At 34.9% G+C, this 23,014-nt stretch overlaps 1 protein-coding gene and 1 pseudogene across 2 annotated transcripts in view; both read left to right on the top strand.

Annotated features, from left to right (window-relative positions):
* Window positions 1-23,014, top strand: part of CFAP61 (cilia and flagella associated protein 61) — a 324,804-nt gene that overhangs the window by 260,497 nt on the left and 41,293 nt on the right. The window lies entirely within an intron of this gene.
* LOC100921565 lies at window positions 5,811-20,411 on the top strand (annotated as a pseudogene).

Raw genomic sequence — 23,014 nt, 5'->3', positions numbered from 1 at the left:
TTAAGTTTGTAATTCTTTGAAAATTTTTGTTCATAACTCATTGAAGAAGCTTTTGTATGTTTGCATTAACTGTGACTGGAGGGGAGAGGGAAGGTTATTAGATTCTTTCATAGGATCCATCAGAACAAAGTGTTTTCCCTCAATTGATGGCATTAGCCTGGCCTATATTAAGAGCCTAATAAATGCTTGTTACCTTGCCATATGATTTAAAGTGGCTTAGATATAGCTTTTTAGTTAATTTCCCACTTTTCCCCTGAAAACAGAAGTAGGAATAATGTGTAGAAGTTGCAAATAAACAGTCAATAAGTATATATGAAGTACCTACTATATGCCAGGCACTGTACTTAAATACAGATGTTATCACTATTCTATATTAAAGCTCAAACTAAAAAAAAAATCATACATATAAGGAATAACTAATGGAACTAATAATGATATTTCTTAATTAGATTTATATATGAAGCATTGTCTTATAAAATGGGGATTATATTATTTTGACTCAAAGAACAGCATGAGGAGCAACTGACAAGAATTGTGGAAATATAGATTTTGGCTGAGTATATAAAAGCACATTTAAATAACTATAGAATGGCTTGTCTGATGACCCTCATTTCATTAGGGGTGTTTACAAGCAGAGGTCAGAAAAGTATACATCAAATGCTTTGTTCTAAGTTGGCCCAAACTGCTTTCCAGCCTTATTTCTATATTACACTTTGTCTGGCACTCTATGGTCCAATCAAACTGACTTGCTGTTTCTGCCCTCTTGTATTGACTGTACTCCATAACTAAAATATATCAGCAACTTGAAAGGACACAGAAAATACTCCATGTAAGGAGATAACATTTGCGTTAAACTTCAAAGAAAATTGGCATTATATATGAATTATGAGGAACAAGCAAAGGGAACAGCTTATACAAAGCCTTGGAGATGGGAAATGGAATTGCGTGTGTGAGAAACAATTAGAAGACTAATTTAATTGGAAAGAAGAGCCCATAAAGCAAAGTAATATATAACAAACCTGGGGAGGTAGGTTGGATCTAGGTTGTGAATGACTTTAAATACCAAACCGAGTTTATTTAATCATAGAGGTAATAGGGAGTCACTGGAATTTATTGAGTAAAGTAAAATTATTTCATTTGTATTTTAAGAATATCCGTTTGGAAACTGGGGGAAATGGGCTGAAAAGATCTTTTCCAAAATATTATGTCCATAAAAAGTATAAATCTCCAATCCAATTATATTTCTAGAGAGTATAAATTTTTATCACTTCTCTACAAGACAATTGCAAAAGTCTCTTGGCAGATTTCCCTCTGTCTGTCGTCATCTTTGTTTCTTAGATTCCTTAAGGATCCAATTAAATTTCCACTTTCTATAAGAAGTTTTTCTCAGTCCTTCTTAATCTTAGAGCTTATCCTCTGTGATTATCACCAATTTATTCTTATTTATCTTATTTCTACAGTAATTTGCATGTTATTTTTCCTATTAGATTGTTAAATGTTTCAGGCAGGAACTGTTTTTGCCTTTATTTACACCCCTAGCCCTTAGCACAGTGCCAGGCACATAGCAAGCACTGAATAATGTTTTAGGTTCCATGGGATTTTTGTATTTTATGACACAAGACTGTGACTGATCTTTAACTATTATGAGAAGACTTTTAACATGAGCATTTTCTTAAAGAAAATGTTTAAAAAAATGTTCAAGTCTGTCTTGTGTCCTGATGTAATTGGTTGTTATAAGAATATTTTTGTAATTAGTCATAGATTTCAATGGGATATTCTAATGGGAAAAAGATCTTACTTGTTGGTAAATGAGCTATTAAGGTCTTTTTTTTTTGCATAAATGTTGTCAACTTTAACAAGAATACATAGCCTTGATTATATTATTTGAAAACAAGACAACATTGAACCAGAAAGTTTATTTTCTTTCTTTAAAAATTCAATTTTATTTTATTTTCATTTCCAAATTCTCTTGCTCCCCTTTTTGTTTCCCCAACCCACTGAGAAGGCAAAAAAACCCAAAAGGACACATTACAAATAGGTATAGACATACAAAACAAATTTCCACATTAGCCATGTCCTGCCTGCTTCCCCTTCCCCACCAAAAAAAAAAAAAATTAAAAAGAAGAAGAAAATATGTCTCAATGCATATTCTTGAGTTCATCACTTCTTTTTTTGAAAATGTTATACATGTCATCATAAGTTCTTTGGAATGGTATTTGGTCATTGTGTTAATCAGAATTATTAATCTTTCAAAATTGATTATCTTAACAGTATTACTATTACCATATAAATTGTACTCCTGGTTCTGCTTACTTTACTTTGCATCAGTTCAAATTAGTCTTCCTAGATTTTCCTGAAATCTTTTTCTTCATAATATCTTACAGTACTATTAGTATTATGTCATATTCATATACCAATTTGTTAATTTATTCCCCAACTGAAGAGCATAAATTTCTAATTCTTTCCACAAAAAGAGATGGTGCAAATATTTTTGCACATATGAGCACTTTTTCTCTTGCTTTGAACTCTTTAGAATACAGACTTAGTAGTGGCAATCACTGGATCAAAAGATATTCTAGTTTAATAGCTTTTGGAGACAGCATTACAAATTGTTTTCCAAAATGGTTGGATTAGTTCACAGCTTTGCCAACAGTTCATTAGTATGTCTATATTTCCACATCTGCTCCAGCATTTGTCATTTGCTTTTTTGCCACCTCAGACAATCTGATTCATAAGAAGTGTTGACTCAGAGTTGTTTTAAATTGTACTTCTCTAATTTTTAGTAATTTAGGGTATTTTCCCCATATGACTATTGATAGCTTTGATTACTTCCCTTGAAACCTGCCTGTTCATATTTTTTGATCATTTATCAATTAGGGGATCACTCTGATCCTTGGAAATTTAACTCAGTTCCCTTTTTATTTTAGAACTGAGGCCTTGATTAGAGAAACTTCCTGCAAAGAGCTTTTTCCTCCAATTTCCTGCTTCTCTTCTAATTTTAAATGAATTAGTTTGATTTGTGCAAATTCTTTTTAATTTTATATAATCAAAATTACTTATTCTACCTCCTCTGAGTCTCTCTCTTATTTAGTCACTAACTCTTCCCCTTTCCATAGATCCGATTGTTTGATAGTTTTGTCAATGCTCTCTACCAGTTTGCTTATGACCTGTTATGCCTAAATCACATACCCATGTTTAGCTTATCTTAATAGATGGCATCAGATGTTTGTGTATGCCTAATTTCTACCAGACTTCTTTTCAGAATTCCCACAGTTTTTGTCAGATAGTGAGTTCTTGCCCTAGTAGCTAGGACCTTTCAGTTTTTCAAACCCCAAGTTACTGTACTCATTTGCTTTTATATATTTTGTATCTAATCTGTTACACTGATCAACCTCTCTATTTTTTTTATCCAGGTTTTAAGTTGTTTTGATTGTTACAATTTTGTAGTATAGTTTGAGATTTAATACTGCAAAGCTTCCTTCTTTCCCATTTCCCCCTGTGAACTCCTTTAATATTCTAACTTTTTTTCTTCCAAATGAATTTTTTATGATTTTTTTTCTATTTCTGTAAAGTAATTCTTTGATAGTTTGATATTCAGTCAATGTGGCAGTGATTGAATAAGTAAGTTAATTTAGATAATATAATTTTTATATTGTCTTGACCTACACGTGTAATCATGTGTAGTAATGAATACTTCTCTAATTATTCAATTTTTGTTTGGAATGCTTTGTAATCATGCTCATATAGTTCCTATGTATGTATGTATGTATGTCTTGACAGGTAAATTTGCATATATTTTACACTGTAGTGATTTCTGCCCTAGTGTTCTATCTCAGTTTCCTTTATGTCCCTGGACACTGGAATGATCCTGGTCCTACTAGCACTGCAACTACTACCAGGCTGTACTACTAGTCAGTCCTACCCCAATGTCCCCAGACTTCTCTTTCTATCTTCCTAAGTTGTCCCAGGCTGGAAAAAAACTCACTGTGACTTTTTCTTGGCTTTTTCAATCAGAATCGGTTACATTTTCTAGCTTCTGGAGAAGATGTGCTGGGAGAACCAGATAAAAATATTTCCTCTCACTCTAATCATCTTGAGTCTGCCTCTAAAAGTTTCTTTTCTTTAAGAATAAATGCAGTGATTGATGGTACTGGTAGTGGCATTCATCATCATCATCAACAACAACAATACTAGTCTTATATATGTACATTCAGAACTTTCAAATAGATCATAACAGATTTGGGAAGGAAGTATCCTCACAAAAATCCATATAACATTAACAAAGCACAGAGCCCATTATTCTAAAGATAAAGGGTTATATTTCCCAATAGGAAGGAAGAGGAACGGATATTCTCAGAACATATAATAACAAGTCAATACAACATATGCAGAAATATTTTTGGAGCAAACAATTGGTAATAGGCATACATTATTCAACACATTGAATATAACTGAAAGAAGTATACCTTTAACATAAATAGTTAAAATATGCAAAAAAAAACCCATGAAAACTACATTTCATTGCAGGTTATAAAAATTTAGTCCCTAGTATCTGGCAAGATATGGCTAAAATTATGCATCAGAAGTCCACTATTTTCTATGGATTTCTAGATGGCAAATCCCCAGCTTACAAATATAGACCTTAACATATCCTGGGGAATTTAATCAATATACTGTATTGAAACTGGAGCATTAACACAGATTGAACCATTTCCCACAATTGCCTAGACATAATATTGATCCATAAAATTTAAGGATGTTTTGAATAGATGCTACTATATTCATAATCTCCAAGTTACATTTAATAAAAAAATTTTTAAAAAAATAGAGATCAAGCAGAAGAGTTAAAAATCATGTGATACCAGGATGGAGTGAATGTCACCTCTGTGGTCCTGTCTGCCACCAGAGTAGAATCAAATATGCTTTCTGCAAGCCTGCAAAGGATTAACTGACTTGTTCATAATTTTTTGAATAACAAAAAGCAGTTATTTTATCCTCCTATTTAATATTAGAATATTAATTAAAAAGTAATAATAGTAGGGTATCAACTTGTCCTGAACTTATTTCTGTCTGAATCCTATCAAAAATATGGTAAGGAGATAATAATTTAAAATAGATTTGATTTGCCAATCGTCATTGTTCAGGAAAACAAAGCAGAGTAGCACTAAAAGTTAAAGAATACTCAGTAATGGCTTTTGAGGAGGATGCTGTTTGGGGAGTATAGTAAGATGGTATCTAGATTCCTGAAGCGTGTCACTGATCTTTTGGAAGTGAGAATAGCTTGCAGGGTAGTCAGGCTTAATCACTCATTTCCATTACTAATGTGTGTGCTTTAGTGTGTGCACACAGCTGTGGCCACATTCTTTTCATGAGTCACAAATATTGCCAGACACCGATGCTAATTCTTGGCCCAGTTCTGCTTTCTATGTCAGTTATTGTCAGACAAGCTGGCAAGGCTCACTCCAGGCAGGGTAAATTGTTTAGCTGTCTTTGGCAGGGATGTGGCTAGTGATTGTTTTTCTGACCTTGGCAGCCCCATGATCTCTTTTTCATATCTGGACTTTGCTTGTGCCTGCCATCTAAAGTGTCTAGGTGCGCCTTCCCAGATTCTGAGAAGTGCTGTTACCCAACAGCATCCTTTCACTGTTTGTTTTTTTATTTTTTGGCATTGGGAATGATTTCAAGATAAAGTTCACCTCTAGGTTCAAAAACACATTCTGGATCATTTCTCTCTTCTGCCCCTAATTTAATCTCTCTCTGTCAAGCACCCAAGAGTAACAGGGACGGCACTGGCAGACCCAACAGGAGCGATGACAGCCGGAGTAGTATCAGATGTTGCTATGGCACTAATGGCTGTAGCAAAGTGGTGACTTTGGCAACGCAATGACTGAGGCTGTCTGCTTAGAAGATGGAGGGCATACATTCAGAGACATATGTAGGAAGAGCAGTAATAAAGAAACAATCGGTTATTATGATGTACAAACTAGCAGCTGTTGCAGGATGGCAAGTAGCGAAGAAGCTTGCTTCTTGTTGCTGCTGCCAAGCACTGACTTCGGTTCCACTCTTATTTTCACTGATTTCTGCGGCAGTTGGATTATTCTTGCTGCTCTTGTTTATTTGACCCATTAGTTGCTAACACACCTCTGGGTAAGACTAAGGTCTTGGGAGAAAAGAGTGTCAGTGATGTGAGAGTGTGAGTGGGGAGGGGGCGGGAGAGGAAAAATGGCTCACATTGGAGAAAAACAAACAGTAGATGAAACAAGTTTCTTTTTGACAGTTTGTCATTTATTCATTTTGCCTCCAATAATTAATTGCCTATAAAACCATGAAACTAATATTCTCTTTCTCCTGATGCTTTATTTCTGTACCTGTTGATTTTTTATGTCTTTAATGTCATACAGAGAAACATATAAGCACTGCTAATACCTAACTTCTGTTCAGATGATTAGTACCAGAAAGAATAGGGAAGGAGAGGAACATTACTTGATAAGAGGTCCTTTCATTAAAACACTTTACCAAAGCCTGTTTTGCCATTATTGAAGCCTCATTTACACTTTTGGAGCCTACCTCATCCTCTCTTACTCTCACACATATCATTGACCCTATTTTTTTTTTAAGGTCTAGTTTGATAATATCTCCTCTTCCTTTAGCTTTAATTGATGGCTTTGACTATTCCTTTTCCTAGTAGTGTGAATAGGTCTTGCCCTAGATCTTTTGTGTGAGCCCATCAGATACTCATAAACTATGATTAATTCACCTCTCATCATCTCTCTTCAAGACTTAACACATTTAGCTTTCAAAACCTGCCCTCATAAGGCCCTGCCCTCCTCAAATAAGCTCTGTTATCTTCTTGCACATTTTCTCAAATACCTGAATGTTCTGTTTTTTGCAGGTCAGTGACTGCTGCTGTGCATAGTATTCTAAATGTGATTAGAACTGGGATTCTGAAGGTTGTTTAACCCATACAATCCTTTCTTTATAGAAATATCCTAGGATTGTGTCCGTCTTCCTCACTGCCACAAAGCCTGATCAGTTCAAATCATTCATTGTCTCTTAATTAACTTATTATTTCTAAGTAGAGTCATTTAATCATGGCTAACATGTTTTTCTGTTTCTATCAGATCAATTACTCTGAAAGTTTTCAGCAATAAATTGTCCCTGAAATTCCTCTTGCCCATTTTCTGGCATCAAAATTCCTGGAAATAATGCTGTTAACTGATAACTTCTTGCTTTTTTTGTATGAATTTGAAAGTTGTATAGTTTCCATTGCTACAACATAACCCATTCTATTAAAATAAAAGTTTTTCATTCTTTGACATTTCCTTTTGTAGCAGTTTTATTGCATTTTTTTGGATCCTTCAAAATGTATTTATAAATGTCCTTAAATAACAGGTTAATAAACTATCATTCATATTATCCCTATATCTTAGCCCTTTTGATTTCACTTATCAACATTTTAAGGGATTCTTTGTCAAATGATTTGGTACAATCAAAATCTGTTATATATTAAATTACTATTAAATTATTATTTCTCTCCAAGCTCATAAAATAAATTTAGATTATCTGGACATAATCCATTTGACAAGATTCTTTTTCGACACTTAGCTGACCTCTTTCACCATCAGACCAGATTTTCAAATAAGAACACTAAAGTGCAAAGCAATGGGAATCCAAAGGCAAAAATGAAAAGTTCCTAGGTTCCGTGAGCTTATATTCTGTAAGAATACAAAATACCCATTTGTAAATAAGTACAAAGTATGTTCAATATAATGCAAAGAAATGGAAGAAAGGAAGAAGGGAGGGAGGAAAAGACGGAGAGCAATTGGATCTAAATTGTGGATATATATATATATATATATATACATATATATAACCACAAATTCATAATATATATGTACATATGTATATATACACACACATACATATTTAGTATGTGTATGTAAAAAAAACAGCTTGGAATACAAGAATACTACTAGAAATACTAGATATTAGAAAATAAAATAGCTACATCCTAAAAACATTAGAGATACTATAAAATAAAAACCCATTCTTACTCATTTTATTTATATGATTATAGAAGCAATTTAGTGAAATTGATAAAATTCTGGGCTTGAAGCCAGAAAGACCTGGGTGACCTTCAGGAAAGTCACTTAATCTCTAGATATCTCAGACATCTCCCTATGATTTATCTACTAAATCATAGTAAGAGTATAGACTTGTAATAATTCATTGAATTTCACCACTCAAATTCACAAAGTGATCTAATAAAAAGGGCTAGGTCATTCTTCATTAAAATAATCAATCCCTAAGATTTCTTTTGGGAATCGACATATTTTCTATGATGAAGAAGAAGATAAGTTATTAGCCCATTTGAAATGTTAGACAGCATATGTTATGACAATTACTCATAAAATTAAAAGTAAACTAAAGGTTAAAGTTTTTAAAGCATACTCAACTTATGTAATAAGAATAAACTAACTTTAATATTACAGAACATTAATCTTCAAAATCAATTTCAGAACTGCTTCTCTCTCTCAGTTTTTTCATTCATATCCCCTACTTCCTGCTGATATTTGTCAGAATGGTTGGACTTTTTTAGAACTTGGATTCCTACCAATTTTAAAAGTTGTAGCATGGTATGTTCTATTATTGAAAATTCCTTAATTCTATTAAGATCATCAAAAGTCTCCACCACTACTTCTGTCAGTGATAAATTCATAGAGTTTTAGAGCTAGAAAAGATCTTAGAAGTCATTCAATCTAACCCTCTCATACATCTGTAAAATTACAAAATAGATCATTAAAGGAGTGGTTGGTGAACATCTAGAGAGAGAATCAGTGATTATAAAAAGCCAATAAGGTTTCATCAAGAAAAGGACAAGATTGATTAACTTAATTTCTTTTTTTTTTTTAGAATTACTGAACTAGTAGATGAAATGAATACTGTGAATACAGATTATTTAAATTTTAGCAAAACTTTTGACAAACTATTTTTGAAGATGTGGGATTGAAAATTATCTAACTTACAATAAAAAAAAAAAAGGATGCAGAGATCTGAACCAATGGCACTTTATTATAGTGTTCATGGTCCCCTCTAAGGAAGTGGACCTCAGATCTTTCTCATGATCTGAGACACCCTCTTCCTCCAGGGCCTTAGTTTTATAGTGCTTAATATTCAGACAACACAGGTAAAGCTGACCAAAAATACAGAATTTCATTAGCTGATAGACCTTGCCTTTGACTTTCTATTGGGTTGACCCAAAATGCAGAATCCCATTGATTGAAAAATGGGCTAATGAGCAGACTTTGACAGGCCTTTCTTGACTTTCCAGAAGGTCCTGATGAAGACACCCATGGGCTGGCATAAAAGCAGGCATAGACTGGCAATCAGAACCACTTGTTGGTCAAATGTTCATGGTCATTTCCCCATGTTAAGCATTAGAGGGATGACAAGTGATGGAGGTGCAACAAAAATAGCTGGAGGACTTTCCATGTAATTGAGTGACCTCCATCATGCTGTGCTTGGTCACCATAACAAGCATAGAGGTCCTTTAGTTAGCTTCCTGTGATCAGACAAGTGAGATTATAAATTGCAGTTCACAGCTCTGGAGTCCAATATACAGAACTTATAATCACTACCCCTGTAGAATCATATCAAACAGATTAATGCTAATTGGAATGAAATAGGAAACAATCATCCATCTCGAAGAGAAAGTGGAGAAATGTAGATTACACAATAAATAAAATCATTCTGTATGTATTAAGCCCCTATTATCTGCTAAGAACTGTGCTAAGCATTGGGGATATAATAAAAGGCAAAAAATCCCACAACCAAACCCTAACAACTAAATGATAGAAATAACATGCAAATAATCACAAAGAAGTAAGATATAGTCAAGGGAAATTGGAGATAATTTCAGAAGTAAAGCACAAGAATGAAGAAGTGTAAGGAAAAACTATTTGCAAAAAGTTGGGATATTAGCTGGAACTTGAAGGAAGAGAAACTCAGATATGTAGATGAGGAGGGAGAGCATTACAGGAGTGAATTACAGCCAATGAAAATGAATGAAGTCAGTAGATAAAGTGATAGCTATGAAAACAGAAAGACTATATCACTGGAATGTAGAGCATGTGGTGAGAAGTAAGGTATATAAAATTTGGAAAGGTAAAAAAGGAACACATTATAAAGGGCCCTAAAACTCAGAGGATTTTGTATTTGATCTTGGATATAATAGGGAACCACTGGAGATAATTGTGTGAAGATTGACATTGTTAGTACTACTCTTTAGGAAAATCAGTTTGACAGATAAATGGAGGATAATCTGGAATGAGAAGTGGTTTGAAGTCTACTTCCAGCAGACCACTGCAATAGTTCAGGTATAAGGTGAGGAGAAGATTTCAGTGGAGTGGTGGCACTATCTGAGGAAAAAAGGAACATATATGATAATATTATGATGGTTTTAGCAGGAATTGGCAAGAGATTGGATATAGGAAAGATGAGAGAGTAAGGCTCTAGTGTAAATTTAAGACATATATGATTGGGAAGATGGTAGTTAATATAATAGTAGAAGGGAACTTTAGAGAAGGATTTGGGTGGAAACAGGATGAATTCAGCTTTGGATCTATTGAAGTTAAGATTTCTATATGATTGCCAGTTTAAGATGCATAATATGCAGTTGGAAATGAGAGGCTGGGAGTCAGGAGAAACATTAGGGCTGAACAAATAGATCCAAGAATCATATTCATAGAGATCATCATTGAATACATGAGAGCTAGTAAGATCACCAATCATGATAGTATAGGTGGAGAAGAGAAGAGGGCCTAGAAGACAGAGCCATAGGAGACCTGCATAGTTTAACAGATGTGATCTGGATTAATATTTATCAAAGGAGACTGAGAATAAGTTTTCAGAGAGGTAGGAGGAGAATCAGGAGAGAGCAGTGATCGAAAAACAGAGAAGAAAGTATAAGAAATAAGTACTCACTTCTTGCACCATACTATCTTGGAAGAACTGAAAACTTGGAAGAACGTTAGGTCCCTGAAAGAATCTCTGAAAATAGCTACTCAAAATCAGTGAAGCTTGGGACACTGCCTCTACCCTGGAAACAGAGCCCTATTTTAACAAAGAGTTTAAAAAAAGTCAAATAAAAGGCTAGGGAAATGAGCAAAGAACAGAAAAATATTCTGACCATAGAAAGTTACTATGATGACAAGGAAGGTCAAAATATGCACTCAGAAGAACATAACAAAGTCAAAGCTCCTATATGCAAAGCCTCAAAAAAAAAATAAGAATTAGCCACAGGCCATGTAAGACCTCATAAGAAATTTTGAAAATTAATTAAGACAGGTAGAGGAAAAATTGGGAAGAGAAATGAGAGTGATGCAAAAAGTAGAAAAAGCCAATTAAGATAAGAATTCCTTAAAAAGCAAAATTGGCCAAATGGAAAAGCTCACTGAATAAAATAATTCCTTAAAAATTACAATTGAGCAAATGAACCTAATTATTTTAAGTGAAATCAAGAAACAAAAGCAAGAAAATGAAAAAAATATATAAATCAGTGTGAAATATCTCATTGGAAAAATAACTGAGAGATAGTTTCAAAATTATTGGACTGCCTGAAAGTCATGATGAAAAGAAGAGCCTAGATATCATCTTTCAAGAAATTTTGAAGAAAAGTTCTGATATTCTAGAACCAGGGTATAAAATATAAACTGAAAGAATCCACCAATCACCTCTTGAAAGAGATCCCAAGATGAAAATTCCCAGGAATATTATAACCAAATTCTGGAACTCTCAAGTCAAGGAAAAAATATTGCAAGAATCCAGAAAGAAATAATTCAAGTATAGTGAAACCACATTTAGGATAATTAATACAAGATTTAGCAGCTTCTACATTAAAGGATCAGAGTGCTTGGAATATTGTAATCTGGAGAATGAAGGAGCTAAGACTACAACCAACCTACCCAGCAAAATTGAGTGTAATCCTAACGAGAAAAAATATTTTCAATGTAATAGATGACTTTAAAGCATTCATAATGAAAAGACCAGAAATGAATAGAAAATTTGACTTTCAAATACAGGACTCAGGAAAAACATAAAGGGAGGAAAAACATAAAGAGATAATCATGAAAGGGAAATCATAAGGTACTTAATAAAATTAGTCTGCTTACATTCCTACACGGGAGGATGATACTTGTAATTCATAAGAACTTTCCATTTTAAAGCCATTAGAGAGAATATAAACACACTCACATGTGTGTGCATATATAGATAGATAGATAGATAGATAGACAGAGAACACAGTTATGAGTTGAATATGAAGGGATAGTATCTCTTTTTGTTTTTTATAGCCTTTTATTTTTATAAATACATTTTATTTAGTTTTCAACATTCAACTTTGCAAAACCTTGTTTTCCAAATTTTTCTCCTTCCCTCCTCCCCATCCCTTCTCATAGATAGCAAGCAATACAATATAGGTTAAACATATGGAAGTCTTCTAAACATATTTCCATATTCATCATGCTGCACACAAAAAATCAAAAAAAGGTGAAAGAAAAGAAAACATGAGAAAAACCAATAATACCAACAAAAAAAGAAAGTGAAAATGCTTTGATCCACATTCAGCCTCCATAGTTTTCTCTCTCTCTGGTTGCAGACGGGTCTTTTCATCACAAGTTTATTGGAATTGCCTTGAATCACTTCATTGTTGAAAAGAACCAAGTCCATCATAGTTGATCATCACACAATCTTTTTTTTTTTTCTGGGAATAATGTTCTCTTGGTTCTCTCACTTCATTTACCATCAATTCATGCAATTCTTTACAGGCTTTTCTCAAATCAGCCTGCTAATTATTTCTTATAGAAAAATAATATCCTATTACATTCATATACCAAAACTAATTCAGCCATTCCCATACTGATGGGCATCTACCCAATTTCCAGGTGAAGAGGTAATGTCTTTAAAAAGATACAATTAATGAGTAAGAGAGGAATGTGCTGGGATAAAGGGAAAGGGAGAGGTGGTCTGGTCCAAGTTATCTGACATAAAACAGGCATGAAAAATATTTTATGTGAGGGAAGGGGAAGAAGAGAGGAGGGAAAGTTAGTGAACCTTACTTTCATTAGTATTGGCTCAAAGAGGAAATGACATATACCATCAATATAGGTATAGAAATCTATTTTTTTCCTGCAGGAAAGTAGGAGGGAAGATATATTAGGGGAGGGGATAGAAAATTATTTCTGAGGAGGGACAAAGGAAAAGGAAAGAGAATAGAATAAACAGGGGATATACAGTTAGCAATAGTAATCGTGAAAAGAATTTTGAAGCAACTTTCCCTGATGAAGACCTGTATAAGGAACTGAGTCAAATTTGTATATATAAAGAGCTATTCCCCAATTGATAAGTGATCAAAATACACAAACAGTTTTCAGATGAAGTAATCAAGTTATTTATAGTCATAAAATAGGTATTCAACAACATCAAAGGCAGTTTTGTTTGGCTTCAATTCCATAGAACAAGCTGCCACTATACCTTACACACTTTTCCAGATTCTTTTTGTATGTTGTCTTCTCCTATTAGATTATCTATTCCTTGAGGACAGAGATTGTCTTTCTTTTTCTTATTTATATCTCTAGAGTGCAACATAGTGCCTGGCACATAGAATATACTTAATAAATGTGAATTGAAAATTAAATGGGGGCATATGTGTCAAAAGAATGAGAATTGAGAAAGGGGACCGTTATATTTGATCATTTAAAAGCTCATGGGTAATTCTTTTTAAAGCCTTTTAAAATCATTATTTTTAAATTTTTATTTTGAGGTCCACATTCTCTCCTACCTATCTTCCCCTTACCATAGTAAGGGGTCATAACCCCTCTTTCCACTTACCCCCACATTGAGAAAGCAAGAAAAATTAAACTCAATGCAGACATGTAGAGGGAAGCAAAACAAATCCCTGTATTGAACATGTCCAAACTTAGTAAGATATGCATCAAATTGTATCCTGGGTTCATTACCTCTCTACCTAGTGGTGGATAGCATGTTTCATTAGCGTCCTGGAGTTGTAGATGGCTATTAGTGATTATCAGAGTTCCTAAGTCTTTGAAAATTGTTTATCGTTACAATATTTTCATAAATTGTATAATTTGGGGGAGGATTCTGGGAAAATGGCAGATTGGGCCAGAAAATTTTTGGCTTTCCAAATATTTACCCTTCCCCCTTAAAAAGACAGAACATCACCTCTGAGGGAACACAGAACACAGGGAAAAAGTCAGGATAAAACAGTAGTTCTCCTAAGACAGGAAAGACTTGATCTCCAGGTACCTGTTATGCCCAAGTACAAACAACTTTAAGCCAACTCTTCAGAATCAATAAACAACAAGCTCTGGGGTCAGCTGGGTTGAAAAGCAGCCTCAGCCTTAGAAACTTTTCTTTTTGTAGACAGTGTTTGGGGTTTAAATGCTAAGTAGGAAAAGACTGAAGGACCTTCCATTGTCAAGGGATACCAAGCCCAGCTGTGCTGACCAGACTCATCCCTGGCTGTGGCTTGTGGGATGAGAAGGAGCTAGTACACACCTAATGAGTGCAGTAGTAGAGAAGCAGAGACCCCCGCTGGCTGGGGGCATTTGCAGGAAAGCAGACTCCCTGATTTTAGAGCAGAGTAGACAGGTATAGTGTGCAGCCAGCTGAAAGACTACAGGCAACAAGATCATTTGCAAAACAATGTTGGCTGGGGGCCTAGTTATGGCTTAGTAGTAGAAAGGAGATCCCATGGTTGGGCCATAGGACAGACTTCAGAACTTAACAGGAGAAGGACATGAGACTTGAGGCATTTTTCCCCTTCTTTGGGACTAGAACTTGATCATACTAACTGCTGCTAAAAACAAAATAAAACTAAAAAATAAATTGAGAAAGAACCCAGCCATAAATAGTTACTATGGGGATGGAGAAGATTTAGGTTTATATTCAGAGGAAGATAATTAAGCTTTAAAAAGCTACTCATTTTTCAATGAGAAATGTCAAATGGTCCCAAGTACAAAAAGTTCTTAGAACTTTTAAAAAGACTTTAAAAATCAAATAGGAAAGAGTGAGGGGGAAAAAAAAGAACAATCCAAGAAAATCAATAAAATTATGTAAAGAAAGTCAATCAAGTTTGAAATAAATGGAGAATAAAAAATTGAGTAAGAAAATAATTCCTTGAAAACTAAAATTGGACAAGGGGAAGCTAAAGACATTTTAAGACACCAAGAAATAACAAAACTGTCAAAAGAATGAAAAAAGAAAATATGAAACATCCCATCAGAAAAACAACTGATCTGGAGAATAGACCAAGGAGAAATAATTTAAGAATAGTAAAAATTACAATAAAAAAGAATCTTAACACAAGATTATAAGAAATTATCAAGGAAAATTGCCTTGATGTTTTAGAACAAGAAGGCAAAGCACAAATAGAAAAAATCTATCAATCATCTCCTGAACGAAATCCTAAGAGGAAAACTTACAGGAATATTATAACCATGTTTCAAACCTTTAAAATTAAGGAAAGATTATTGATAGTAACAAGAAAGAAAACTGTCATCGAGCTATCATAAAAATTACCTAAACCCCAGCAATTACTCTGTTGAAGAACTGTGGGTCTTGAAACACTATATTTAGTAGAGCAAAAGAACTTGAATTATGACCAAAGGTAACTTACCCAGCAAATTAAGTATAATATTAAATGGAAAAAGTGGATATGTAATGAGCTGAAAGACTTTCAAGTATTTGTAACAAAAACAGCAGAATGTGTAAAAGGATTGTCTTGTCACCATGAGGGTCCACTTGAGATAATGTAATATAAATTTATATTGATTTGGTCAATAGAGCTTCAGGAATTTTTACAGCATCACTCAATTGCACTTGAGTAAAAGTAAAATCAGTGGATGATATAAGTAATCCAGAGCTGAAGTAGAGTAAGTTTTTGGACAGGATAGACAGAATAAAGTTAAACTGATTTACCAAGAGATCACTATGGGAAAGAGAAGAGAGTATAGTCAGTTCAGGGATAATGACCTAGGAAAGATCTAAGGGTTGGAAGGATTGGAGGTCAAAGTCAAGATTGAACATAGTGTTTAGGGCCATAGAGCAGAAGAAAATATGGAGTAATAATTAAGACCAAATAAAGGAATTTCAGAATCCATTAATATGAAAGTGAAAAAAGATCAAGACAAGATCAAGAGAACAACCATCTCTATATGTAACTGAAGTGGGATGGAAATGGTATGGTTCAGATATATCAGGGAGTAGTAAAAGGGGGTAGGGTAAAACAATTTTATATTCTTGTAGGAGATCTGGAACATATTGGAATGATGGAACGGTTGACAAAGAGAACCTAGGATTCTGCTCTCTTTCCTAAGTAGGAAAGACAATCTTATGGAGTAATGAGAGGCCTAAAATGTAGTGGAATGGATAACCTAGGAAGCCTAGGATTCTCCATTCCTTCTTGGTAGGCAAAGAAACCTTGTGGGATTAGGGAAGACCTGAAGGAAATTAAATGGATTAAAAATTAATGAGATAGCCAGATCCAAGGCATAATCATTAATGGTTCAGTAACATGGCAGGAAATATCTAGTCAATCACAGCTTTGCCTGTGTTATTTAACATTTTTATCAACAACTTGAATAAAGATATAGAAAAATACTTATTAATATTACAGGAATATTATAACCATGTTTCAAACCTCTAAAATTAAGGAAATATTATTGATAATAACAAGAAAGAAAACTGTCATGGAGCTATCATAAAGATTACCTAAACCCCAGCAATTACTATGTTGAAGAATTGTGGATCTTGAAACACTATATTTAGTAGAGCAAAAGAACTTGAATTATGACCAAAAGTAACTTACCTTGACACAAATGTAGGAAATAGCTAACACAGTGGATGTAAGATACAAAAGGATCTTGACAAGTTAGAGCATTAGACTGCATCTAATAAAATGAAATTCAGATGGTATAAAGGTAAAATCTTCTATTTTGGTAGAAAAACTCAACATTACAAGTAGGAAATGGGAGAAACACATATATTAAGAAATTCTGGAAAATTCTGGAGGTTTAAGTAGGTTTCAAACCTAATTTGTGATTTGGTAGTAAGTACAGTCTTAGTTGTCATTATAAAAGCATCATAACTTCCAGAACTCGAGAGGTGATAGTCCCAAGCTGATCTACCCTCATCACACCTCATCTTGAGTGTTATGTTTATTTCTAGACAACATAGCTTAATTAGCACTTGATAAACTAGAGAGTGTCCTAAGGAGAGCAGCAAAGATGATGAAGGGCCTTAAGTCTCTGGCATAGGAGGATCAATTGCAGAAGAGGGTATGCTTAACCTGTGAGTAAAAAAAAAGACTCAAGGGGAATATGGTGGCTATCTTCAAATATCTGAAGAGTTTCCAAGTTGATCTGCTCTAATCTATTCTTTATTCATATGATTACTGTTACCTTTTCTTAGTGTTCATTTACTCTCTTTTCATATGTTTTTGAATGTTTTCTAGTAATTAGAGTCAGTGTCATTGTCCCAAAGTTAACAAAATCCATTCTGTCCCCTTTTTTGAAAATTGGAACATTTGTCTTTCTCCAATTCTTTAACACCCTTTCTAATTTCCATAATCCTTCAAAAGTCACCAACAATAGCTTAATACTTATAACCACAAGATTCCCGCCCCCATCTTTGGCATAGAATTTGTCTGGTCTGATGACTTAAGATTTATCAAAGGCAGCAAAACATTCATCTTTCTTGTACATTTCAGTTCTGCTTTTCCAGTCCAATGATTTTCTTTGGGTAAAAAACAGAAACTAAATAAGAGCTGAGCAGTTCTATATTCTCCATGTCAGTATACCAATCATCCCAAATAAAGATCCTTTCTCATCTTTAGATCCTCTTTACTTCAATACTGCTTTTTAAAAAATACAAAATCCTTTTTTGTTGCCTTTCTTCAGTACACTCAGCTTGAGCTTATTTCCTACACTATTTAAAAATAAGCTATGACTTTGTATCCTTCATTTTCTGTTCTTTAAATTTTAAATTTGCTGATAAGTTTTCTATATTCTCTTAAAACAATGCTTTTTTAAACTCCTTATTGAAATTGTTTCTTTTGGTGTTCTCAGAATTTGATCCTTGAAAGTTTCCCATCCCTCCTGTACTCCTGTAGATCCATGGGATCCTACTCAGCATTTCTCTGAACCCTTTAAAATCCATGTTGCCAAAATCTAAGGCACACCATGAGAATTTGCCTGCCTTTCTTCTTTTTCTATCACAAATTCTAAAATGTAGTAGTTTCACTCTTCTCTACCTCACCCCCATCAAGCTTTCCACCATTTCTGCTTCAGCAACCAATTCCACTAGTTTATGACAGGTACAGAGTAACAACTCACCTCTCCTTGTTGAAAGATGAAATGATCATAACATTTAGGTGATTGAAGAAGTTATTCGCTATTTTGTATTTGTTTTTAGATCAAGTTCTAACACATGTAGAAATAATTAAAGTTTCACATCTATTCTCTCCTTCATTCCCTGGGCAATGAAGAACATCTTTAGTTTGACTAGGTTTGGAAGGTGGTTTTTGTTTGTTTTTTTGTTTGTTTGTTTGTTTCTCAGTGAGTGATATGGGAAGGAAAAAAGTTAGGTTTTTGTTGATTGAAAAAAAAATAAAATTTAATTGAAATTAAAAAGGAAAAAAATATGTAATAAAATTTTTAAGAGACTATACCATGCCCCAAGACCAGACTTCTCATCTGTATTCCAAACTCTGTCTGAGTGGTCTGCAATATACTCTGATAACACTGCTTCTCTTCCTCTCATTGGCGCCACAATCTTTCCAGTCATTTGGACTCACCTTGTGGAATCATCCTCCACTCCCAAACAGCTGACAGACCCTGCTGCTCCTTTCTCCACACATTTCTCCTCCATCTCCTCACCACTCTCTGCCTAGTTCAGGACCCTACCACTTCTCAGCACTGCTGCAATAGCTGCCCCATCCACATCCCTGACTCTATTCTCGTTTCTCTTGGATCCGCCTGACAGACCAAAGTGATAATTCTAAAATACAGATCTGATCATAAACATATCCATTGGGCTAAGATAAAATATAATCTTCCTGGTATGGCATTAAAAGTTTTCTATGATATTGCCACCACCTGCCTTTTGAATATTACTTTTTATCTCACCCTTCACTCACTATGTTCCAGTAAAACTGAGCTGTTTTCAGTAAAGAAGGTCTCATCTACCACCTCCCTATCTTTACTTTAAAAAGAAAAAAGAATCTTTGGAAGGAAGGACAGAGGGAGTGGCAGGCAGGAGAGCCGGAAGGGCCAGGGCAGCCCTGCACAAGCTCAGCCTCTTGCTGGCTCCCAGGTGGGGAGGCCCTCACCCCACTGCAGCCCAGCTGCTGCTGTGAAGGCCCTGGCAGCGCAGAGCTTCCCTGCGTGGGGATCCCTCTTCAGAGGTGTTGACTGATTGCAGCCCAAGCCTCGGAACAGGAGCAGCAGCGCCTGGAGAAGAGGAGGTCCAGCCCACGGGCCCTTGAGGAGGGTGCAGGGCACCTGTCTCTGAAGGATGCAGGGGGGCTCTGTACAAGTGGATCAATTCTCTCACAAGTTGGCAAGCTCGCCGGTATGTTTTAGATAATGGGATATTATTCTATTATGATTCACAGGATGATGTGTGCAAAGGGAGCAAAGGAAGCATAAAGATGGCAGTTTGCGAAATTAAAGTCCCAGGCAGACAATGCAAGAATGGAACTAATCATTCCAGGGAAAGCTGTGAATGCTGCGAGAGGCAGAGGTGGCTTGTCGGTTTGGGCTGTGCAAAAGCTTGTCTGACTGCCACTGGAGCAAAAAAGGAAAAAGAAAGAAATAAAACCAATGAATCTGAAGACCCAAACTCAGAACTTCCACTGTACTGTGACAGCAAGTTCACACCATGCAGAATTGGTCCATCATGATGGCAGTCGTTAATTCCCCAGCATAGAGAATATGATTAGTGCCACATGTAACACATTCAGCACCACATTGGAAGATTGGGTGAAAATAGCAGATGCCAAGGTTAAACCAGAGAGGCTTCATTTACCTCATCCAGATCCTTTTGTTTCTCTTGTATTTCCTTCACCTGTTCAAATATTGAAACTTTCTATCAGCCACACTGATTCTTATAGCTCAGAGAGGGGTAGTCATACTATAAAAGAACCAAGGCCTTCATCTAATCTATATCCCAACTGCCAAAAGAATTTACTCAAATTCAAACTACTGTGATCGTTTCCTGAAGACTAGACATATAGACTTGTTCAGCAACCATTCCTGAAGAAAACAGAACCATGTCCCAAAAAAAGAACCTAACTGCAAGATATTCTTCCATCCCTCTATTCTGGAGGAAAATGAAGTGTCCAACTTTTTTCTAAATATTGCTATGCAAAAGTTGCTGTAATGGGAGAGGCTTCTGAGAAGATGGCTGAGTAGGTAAGAAAATTCCAAGCTCTCCAGATTTCCCTCACAAACAAAACAAAATTATGCCTCAGGGCAAACATAGACCCATGAAAAATAAGACTTGGGGCAGAACAGGAGTCCTCATGAGTCCTGGGACCACCAGAGAAGCCCAGAAGAAAGACTCCAGGAGCCAGGTTTAACTAGTGTTAAGTGTAAACATCTCCAGGCTTGTTCCAGTGAAACAGCAGCAAAGAGCCAATGCTACATTGGAGGTAGCCACAGCACCAATCACAGAAACTTTCACTTCTCCAACAGTATGGAATAATGGGTTTGGGTCTGGGAAGGCTGAGAGAACCTCTGCTGATAAAGTATTCCAGTTCCAGCTGTGCTGCTGAGACACTGGCCTGGGTGAGAAAGAACCAGGCACATACTGGGTGAGTACAAAGCAATGGGGAAGGGAGGCTGCTGGTTGCAGACACTTACAGGAGGATGATGTTCTTGGTTTGAGGCTCCAGGCTAGAGGGGAGAAGTGAAGAAAAAAGACCTGAAGCCAGAAGCACCATCCCTACCCCCCAATCTCAGGATTAGAGGTTATTAAACTAAGAAATTTATTTTTTTAAGAGAAGGCAAAGGAGAAATAACCTAACCAAAGAAAATACCATGCAAATAGGGAAGACTGGGGTTCATCTTCAGAGGAGGATACCAAAGGAAAAAAAGCTTCTCCTACCCCAAAGAGTAATCTTAATTGGTTACCTGTCCCAAAAGAATTTATAGAAGAATTTGAAAAAGATTTTTAAAATCAAATGAGAAGATTGAGAAAAAGCTAAAAAAAGAACAAGAAAAACAATTTTATGAAAAAGTCAAGCAACCAGAAAAGGATATCCTAATTTATTAAGAAGAAAAGGACTCTATGAAAATTAGAAGTGAGTAAGGGGAAACCAAGTTATAAAAAGATCAAGAAATAATAAAACAAAATAGAAGGACAAAATAGGAGAGAATTTGAGACATAAGAAAAACAACATATTTGGAGAATAGATCAAGAAGAGAAAACATAAGAATAATTGGTCTACTTGAAAACTATGACCAAAAAAAAAGAACCTAGATGCAATAATATAAGAAATAATTAAAGAAAATTGTCCTAAACTGATAGAAGGGAAAGTAGAAATAGAATAAAAAATTCACTAATCACCACCTGAAAGAAATCCTACAGTGAAAACATACAGGAACATCATTGCTAAATTTCAAAGCCCCCAGATCAAAGAGAAAATTTTACAGGCAACAACAAATAATTCAGATGTGCTGGGACCACAAATAGAGTCACACAAGACTTATCATCAGTTATAGTAAAAGACTGCAGGTCCTGGAATACTTGATCAACAATCAAAAGAACTAGGGTCACAGCCTAAAATATAACCAGCAAAATTAAGGATAATATTGAATGGAAAAAAATGAACATTCAATGAAAGGTCAAGCTTTCAGGATTTTATTGCAAACAAACCTGAATTCAATAGAAAATGTAACATGGAAGAGCCAACATCAAAGGTTAATTTTCAGAGACTTATTATGTTTTATATATGGAAATGTAAACCATATCTCTAAAATTGTCATTAGTAATTGGGTAGTCCAAATGAAAGATTGGGGTAGGGTTGAATATGATGTAATTATAAAAAGTAAAACCAAAAACTAAGAAAAACTAAAAACAGTAATTGTTATATGAATGAGGTATAAGGTGCAAGAACTGATAAAAAGGAATTAGATGCGGGAGGAGGGCTGGTAGTTATGAAATCTTTCTTAGTCACATTAAGAATGGTTAAAGAGGGAATATTACATACATACTGTCACATATACACACATACATATAAAATCAAATCAAGTAGGGTGTACCAGCCTCCAAAATTGGTAAAGAAATAAGAGGGGGGGCAACTAGGTGGGGCAGTGGATAAAGCACCAGCCCTGAAGTCAGGAGGTCCTGAGTTCAAATCTCACATCAGACACTTAACACTTCCCAGCTGTGTGACTATGGGCAAGTCACTTAATCTCAGTTGCCTCAAGGAAGGAAGGAAGGAGACAGAATAGGATAAAGTAGTATATAGAAGGGCTTATAAATTAATGAGAGTGAGATAAGGTATGTAGATTAACGGGAAAATAAAGAGGGAAAGATTCTTGAGAGAGGGAAATTAAGTAATAGCAAAGCAAGTCAGCCAGTAGAAGACAGCAGAGATGGGAAACTAGAGATAATGCATATATGTGGGTAAGTGTGTGTGTATACATATATGTGTGTATTATATATGTATGTATGTATGTATGTATGTAAACATAAATATAGACTTAACTGTAGCCTTAACTGTACCTGTTTGAGGGAAGTGGGGGAGGGGGTAAAATGGGAAAAAAAGAATAAAATTAAAAGTACACAGCAAAGTTCACATAACAGTAGGTTTCTTTCCTATTTTATTTTTTCTATTTTCTATTTAAATTTTAAATTACTTTTTAAAAGCTGCTGTAATTATATTGTTATAGGGAGTAGTTTTTTCCTCCTTAACTTATAAGAATTTCTCTGT

The sequence above is a fragment of the Sarcophilus harrisii genome, chromosome 2 (genome assembly GCF_902635505.1).
Source record: "Sarcophilus harrisii chromosome 2, mSarHar1.11, whole genome shotgun sequence".
Taxonomy (NCBI): domain Eukaryota; kingdom Metazoa; phylum Chordata; class Mammalia; order Dasyuromorphia; family Dasyuridae; genus Sarcophilus; species Sarcophilus harrisii.
This window is presented reverse-complemented; position numbering and strand designations above follow the sequence as displayed.